Genomic DNA, 7472 nt, shown 5'->3' on the forward strand with positions numbered 1-7472 from the left:
ATTTGGAAAGCAAAAGATGAGTTTGTAGCATATTCGACACTTAGGTGTCGATTCCGATCCGGTAAAAAGCGCTCCGAATTGCAGTTCGGAGCGTTTTTCCCCGTACGAATCGCACCCGTAGGCGTCCCCGTACGATTCAGCAAGTACGATCACAAATTTATGCGTGACTCCGTACGACTCGTAAAAAACACCGTACAAATCGAAAATCCATACGAATTGCAGTCGGCTGACGCACCACGCAGCGTCCGTACGTAAATAGACCGCGCCTTCCGACCCAGGAAGTACGATCCGTGTCGAACACACACCGTACGGCTCTTTTGCTACGAGAGCTCTAAACTACCGTAAACCCACACTCCGGCAAACCCGGCACCCGGTACACGACAAGCAAGACATGAACGCCATCGTCCGTGTCATCCCTATCCTGTACGCCCACCACCTCGTATATAGAAACCGACGACGGCGCAGAAGGTGAGTACAACGAACTCCAACATACCTGTACGTGTTGCCACTCGGGCACATCTCCATTGCACGACTGTCATGTCTGGGTACGTTGCACCACACACTCCCGCACATCACTAGTGTAATACGGATAGAGGCCGCACCAACGTCATTGACCACGGGGTACGTTACGTCACCGCACATCACTAGTGTAATACGGAGACGTACCGCACCTACGTCATCGACTTCGGGGTACGGTACGTCACCTCACTCCACCAGTGTTATACGTGCCGCATGTACGTCATCCAGCCCGGGGTACGGTACGTCACCGCACAACACCAGTGTAAAACGGAGACGTACCGCACCTACGTCATCGACTTCGGGGTACGGTACGTCACCGCACTCCACCAGTGTTATACGTGCCGCATGTACGTCATCCAGCCCGGGGTACGGTACGTCACCGCACAACACCAGTGTAATACGGAGACGTACCGCACCTACGTCATCGACTTCGGGGTACGGTACGTCACCGCACTCCACCAGTGTCATACGTGCCGCATGTACGTCATCCAGCCCGGGGTACGGTACGTCACCGCACAACACCAGTGTAAAACAGAGACGTACCGCACCTACGTCATCGACTTCGGGGTACGGTACGTCACCGCACTCCACCAGTGTTATACGTGCCGCATGTACGTCATCCAGCCCGGGGTACGGTACGTCACCGCACAACACCAGTGTAATACGGAGACGTACCGCACCTACGTCATCGACTTCGGGGTACGGTACGTCACCGCACTCCACCAGTGTCATACGTGCCGCATGTACGTCATCCAGCCCGGGGTACGGTACGTCACCGCACAACACCAGTGTAAAACGGAGACGTACCGCACCTACGTCATCGACTTTGGGGTACGGTACGTCACCGCACTCCACCAGTGTTATACGTGCCGCATGTACGTCATCCAGCCCGGGGTACGGTACGTCACCGCACAACACCAGTGTAATACGGAGACGTACCGCACCTACGTCATCGACTTCGGGGTACGGTACGTCACCGCACTCCACCAGTGTCATACGTGCCGCATGTACGTCATCCAGCTCGATGTATGTCATCCAGCTCACCGCACAACACCAGTGCAATAGACGTGTGGGACATACGTCTGCTAAGTAATTGTATGTGTAAGTATGAGAGTGTGTGTCTGAGACCCCCCCCTGGCCACCTGTGCCCAGCATCAGAGTGTGTGCATGGCTAAACCCCCCCCCACTGCCCCCCACTGCCCAGCATCAGAGTGCCCCCCACTGCCCAGCATCAGAGTGCCCAGCATCAGAGTGCCCACCACTGCCCAGCATCAGAGTGCCCAGCATCAGAGTGCCCACCACTGCCCAGCATCAGAGTGCCCAGCATCAGAGTGCCCACCACTGCCCAGCATCAGAGTGCCCACCACTGCCCAGCATCAGAGTGCCCCCCACTGCCCAGCATCAGAGTGCCCACCACTGCCCAGCATCAGAGTGCCCAGCATCAGAGTGCCCACCACTGCCCAGCATCAGAGTGCCCAGCATCAGAGTGCCCACCACTGCCCAGCATCAGAGTGCCCAGCATCAGAGTGCCCACCACTGCCCAGCATCAGAGTGCCCACCACTGCCCAGCATCAGAGTGCCCACCACTGCCCAGCATCAGAGTGCCCAGCATCAGAGTGCCCACCACTGCCCAGCATCAGAGTGCCCAGCATCAGAGTGCCCACCACTGCCCAGCATCAGAGTGCCCACCACTGCCCAGCATCAGAGTGCCCAGCATCAGAGTGCCCACCACTGCCCAGCATCAGAGTGCCCACCACTGCCCAGCATCAGAGTGCCCCCCACTGCCCAGCATCAGAGTGCCCAGCATCAGAGTGCCCACCACTGCCCAGCATCAGAGTGCCCAGCATCAGAGTCTCCACAACGGCCCAGCATCAGAGTGCCCCGCATCAGAGTGCCCACCACTGCCCAGCATCAGAGTGGCCAGCATCAGAGTGCCCACCACTGCCCAGCATCAGAGTGCCCACCACTGCCCAGCATCAGAGTGCCCAGCATCAGAGTGCCCACCACTGCCCAGCATCAGAGTGCCCAGCATCAGAGTGCCCACCACTGCCCAGCATCAGAGTGCCCACCACTGCCCAGCATCAGAGTGCCCAGCATCAGAGTGCCCCGCATCAGAGTGCCCACCACTGCCCAGCATCAGAGTGCCCAGCATCAGAGTGCCCACCACTGCCCAGCATCAGAGTGCCCAGCATCAGAGTGCCCACCACTGCCCAGCATCAGAGTGCCCAGCATCAGAGTGCCCACCACTGCCCAGCATCAGAGTGCCCAGCATCAGAGTGCCCCCCACTGCCCCGCATCAGAGTGCCCACCACTGCCCAGCATCAGAGTGCCCACCACTGCCCAGCATCAGAGTGCCCAGCATCAGAGTGCCCCCCACTGCCCAGCATCAGAGTGCCCACCACTGCCCAGCTCGTACATCAAAAACATACCATTGTCAACCTCATTACCCTCAGGAGATAGACACATTTTAGTATACCTAAATGTGAACATCACACCAGCTCCCAGGCACCCAGCAGTCACAGACATCATCACACAAACTACAAATCTGAAAAGCAAAAATTAGCTTTATTCAGCGGAATCACAAAATAAAAGCAAATGAGAATCCTCGCTCATTAAAGGCCAATGGCCAGTCCAATAGAGTCTCAGCAATAGTTTGTGCCTCCATGGGTGTCATCTCACCCAAACCTGCCTGCACATGGCGTTTAATCAGCTGTGCTGACTACGGGGGCACCATCTGTTGAATCCTCCGGCACCGCATGGACAGGAGAGGGAAGGACAGGTGGAGTGGGTGCAGGTGTAGTGGATTCATCCACACAGGTTGGGGCATCGCAGAAAGTAGATTCAAAAACCTGGCTGCACACCTCAGCCAGGGCGGAAAAACTACCACCTGAACCCGGGGACACATTGGGGGTGGAGGTACAGGGCTGTGAGTCAGTCCTACTGGGTGTGTGGATGCGTGTGTGAGGTGTCTCCCCTCTCCCTGTGGGTGTGCCTACTTGCCCTTGAGACTGTGTGCGTGGAGCTTTGAGCTTCTTATGCTGTGTGTGTGCGCTGGGTGTGTCTGACCTGTGGCGTGTGCGTGTATGCTGTGTAGGTATGTGAGAGGCAGAGGTGGATGGCTCTGAAGGATGGGGGGGGGACAGATGCTGCTGGGTGTACATAGCTGCCGTCAGTGTTGATTCAATGGCAGCCACACTCCGACGCAGATCAGACATGGCTGATGACATGCCCTCCATGAACGACACCACCTGTGTAATCAGTTGTGTATGTCCATGGAGGACAGACAGCATGGATGCCTGACCTACTGCAATCTGCCGGAGTAGGTCCACTGTCTCAGCACTGAGGGCAGCAGGGGACACAGGGGCAGGGGCTGCGGTGCCGGGAACAAAGGAGACATGGGGGCTAGCACGGACCCTAGGCACACCAAGGAGTGGGAGGTTGGAGATGGGACTGGAGGAGGGGAGGGCAGCCAAAGATGTATGAGTGACCATTGCTGCATATTCCCCCCCCTCCTGAGAGTCTGTCTCGGATTCGTCGGCATGGTACGATGTGTCAGTCACATGTCGTGCGGCCTGTAGACTCTCCTCCCACTCTGTGCCACTGCCTCCCTCTGACACCTCCCAGCAGGTGGCACTGTCGGTGTGTCCCTCTGCCTGGTCCGCGCCTCTGTCTCCTCCAGATTCAGATGATGATGCTGTGAGCAATGAGAAGAATGAAAACAATCAGTCACCTGTACACATCAGACATATCAGCTGCAAATCATATGGCCTCTTTCGTCAACATGGCATGCATCATGAGTCACATGACACATAACTCTTCATAAAGACAATTCTACTTGTGGAGAAATGTCAGAGACACAAAGCTCAATGTAAGGTAGGAGACAAGGTATAGGCAAGGAAAATACTTGTATGAGAGACACAATCCTGATCCACTGCCTGACAACAGGATAGCTGATGATGCATAACAGTTCATTAGCCAACCCTGCCACCCAAATGAAGACCTGTCCATGTTTGATTCGCTTTGACTCTGTGCCACATTAGAAAAGTCCTGGGCAAACTGCCATGTGATGCCTTCCTGGGACCTGAAACAAGTCTTCCATCACCTCACACTGCCATCACCGCTTTGTACATCCAAAGTCACATTGTGTGGCAAACCATCAATACTATGTACAAAGAACATGCCACAGATGTTGAGAATATGCACACACGCACTGCCCAGTGTGAGTATGCAGAAGTCCAAAAAATAGCACATGTACATTGTGCACCTGCAGCTAACACAAGATAATTAGAAAGTGTACCATGGACAAAGGCCACTGAGGCTGACTTGTGCACAAAACACTTGTTGACACTCAAGAACAGTGCCACAATATGAAGAAGGGCAGACATAGTGCACATGTGGTGCTACATCTAAGGTACGAACAGGTGTCACATACCCCCCTACAACATGAAGATGTGCAAAGGAAGATGCAACTTGAGACACTGCACCATAGGAGTACATGTCAAAAACAAGCATTAGCCAAAGCAAACCTCTACTGTGGAGTAGGGCAAGGCATGTAAAGAAGCAGCTGCTGACAGAGGGACAATCGAATTCCAATGCATGAACTGCCTGTCTGACCACACCACTCAAACTATGGGAGTGTGACCATGCCTTAGAGCTCTTCAGGTACCATTTCTCACGCACATGACTACAAACAGACATGTACCTACCCCCTTCGTGCTGCTGTCCCTCCTGCAACTGCCTATGGAGGTCTGGGAACACCACTTCCAGGACCCGGAGCATGTTGGGGGTGAGTTGGCGGCTGCCGCCATGCCGGCGTGGAGCTTCCAGCTTCAGCTGGACTCGGGCGATGCGGCGGCTCCAGCACCGGATGTCCTGCCACCTCTTCTTTATGTTTCGAAGCCTCCTGCGAGGCCCCCCCTCTCTCCGGACAGCCCTGGCGATGTCCACCCAGATTTCACCCTTCTCATAGGCAGATACCTGTCACAAATGTAAAGTTACAGAACATCAGTATACCTGGTGCATGTTCCCAAGACACCCATATGTCCACAAAATACATGATGACAATAGGGCAACGTATGGCACACACATTAGCATCATTGTCCAGGAGTATGTGGCCTGTGTGCTAACACAACTGCTTAGTATGACATTGAAAATCTACAGATTACATGAGGGCTGTAAAACACTCTTTGAGCATGACACTCACTGAACAAGATATGCTATGTCTGGGTGCAATGCAGCACGTGACATGCTGTCACACACCACACTACAACAAATAACTCTCTTCTAACAACACTGTGCACCCTGGCACTCACTCACAACAACATTGCATCTATCCACTATTACTACACAGTGGCTATGATGTCACACACACAACAGGTGCACACTCAAAGGTATTGCACACATCACTCACCTGATCCTCTGGTCTCCCATACAGCTTGCTGAAGTTTGGCAGGAGGGCATCCAGAAGGGCCTTGTTCTCACCATCAGTGAATGCAGGTGCCCTCTCCATGTTCAGCTAATCAGGGCCAGAGGATTCAGAGACAGCAGCTGTGGTTAGCACACCAATGTTGTGCAGGCAAGTGCCCTCCCACAGCCACATGCTGCCTTATATCTGTGCTGCAGAGGGTCTGTGAGTCCAAGGAGTAGTGTGTGATAGGCCACCATAATTTGCATCCTATGTTCCATCCAATCACATCACACCTAAGCCCATGACACACATATGCATGGTTTGAAAATAGAGCCAGAGCTGAACAACAACTTTCGCAACATTGTATACTTTTTCCAAACTGATTCTTCCAGGACACCTGTAGGAGTGTAAAAAAACTCCGTATCCATGACAACCTGGTTGCATTTTGAACAGTACACTGTTCCCCTAGTTGTTCCCTATGCATTTTTTAAAATTCACACCCAAGTACGGTGACATTGCCATTGCCAATGCTACACATTGAATGGTGTCACGATGCGTACACACGCACGTACCATTGGGGTACGCTTAGCTCGCGAGAGCCCAAATGCGACAGGGAATCTAGGCCGACGCACGTACCATTGGGGTACGCTTAGCTCGCGTACAGCCGAAATGCGATAGGGAAACGAGGCCGACGCACGTCCCATTGGGGTACGCTTAGCTCGCGTACAGCCGAAATGCGATAGGGAAACGATGCGTACACAGGCACGTACCATTGGGGTACGCTCATCTCGCGCAGAGCCTAAAGGCGATAGGGAAACGATGCGTACACAGGCACGTACCATTGGGGTACGCTCAGCTCGCGCAGAGCCTAAAGGCGATAGGGAAACGATGCGTACACAGGCACGTACCATTGGGGTACGCTCAGCTCGCGCAGGGCCTAAAGGCGATAGGGAAACGATGCGTACACAGGCACGTACCATTGGGGTACGCTCAGCTCGCGCAGAGCCTAAAGGCGATAGGGAAACGATGCGTACACAGGCACGTACCATTGGGGTACGCTCAGCTGGCGCAGAGCCTAAAGGCGATAGGGAAACGATGCGTACACAGGCACGTACCATTGGGGTACGCTCAGCTCGCGCAGAGCCTAAAGGCGATAGGGAAATGATGCGTACACAGGCACGTACCATTGGGGTACGCTCAGCTGGCGCAGAGCCTAAAGGCGATAGGGAAACGATGCGTACACAGGCACGTACCATTGGGGTACGCTCAGCTCGCGCAGAGCCTAAAGGCGATAGGGAAACGATGCGTACACAGGCACGTACCATTGGGGTACATTGTGTCAGACATGGTCAAGTGAACGATTGTGTAGGCTGCGTCCCTGTCCACCTTCATGTCACCATTGGCAGAGTCACACTAGGAAATCACACAGCAGGGATGTAGTCTACACTCATGTCGACCATGTGGATGCATACATCAGCATGGCACACATACATCAGTATGTGCCAGGTTTGGCAGACATTGAAGAAGCACAGGGATTGTGACCCTG

The sequence above is a fragment of the Lissotriton helveticus genome, chromosome 6, assembly GCF_964261635.1.
Source record: "Lissotriton helveticus chromosome 6, aLisHel1.1, whole genome shotgun sequence".
Lineage (NCBI taxonomy): Eukaryota > Metazoa > Chordata > Amphibia > Caudata > Salamandridae > Lissotriton > Lissotriton helveticus.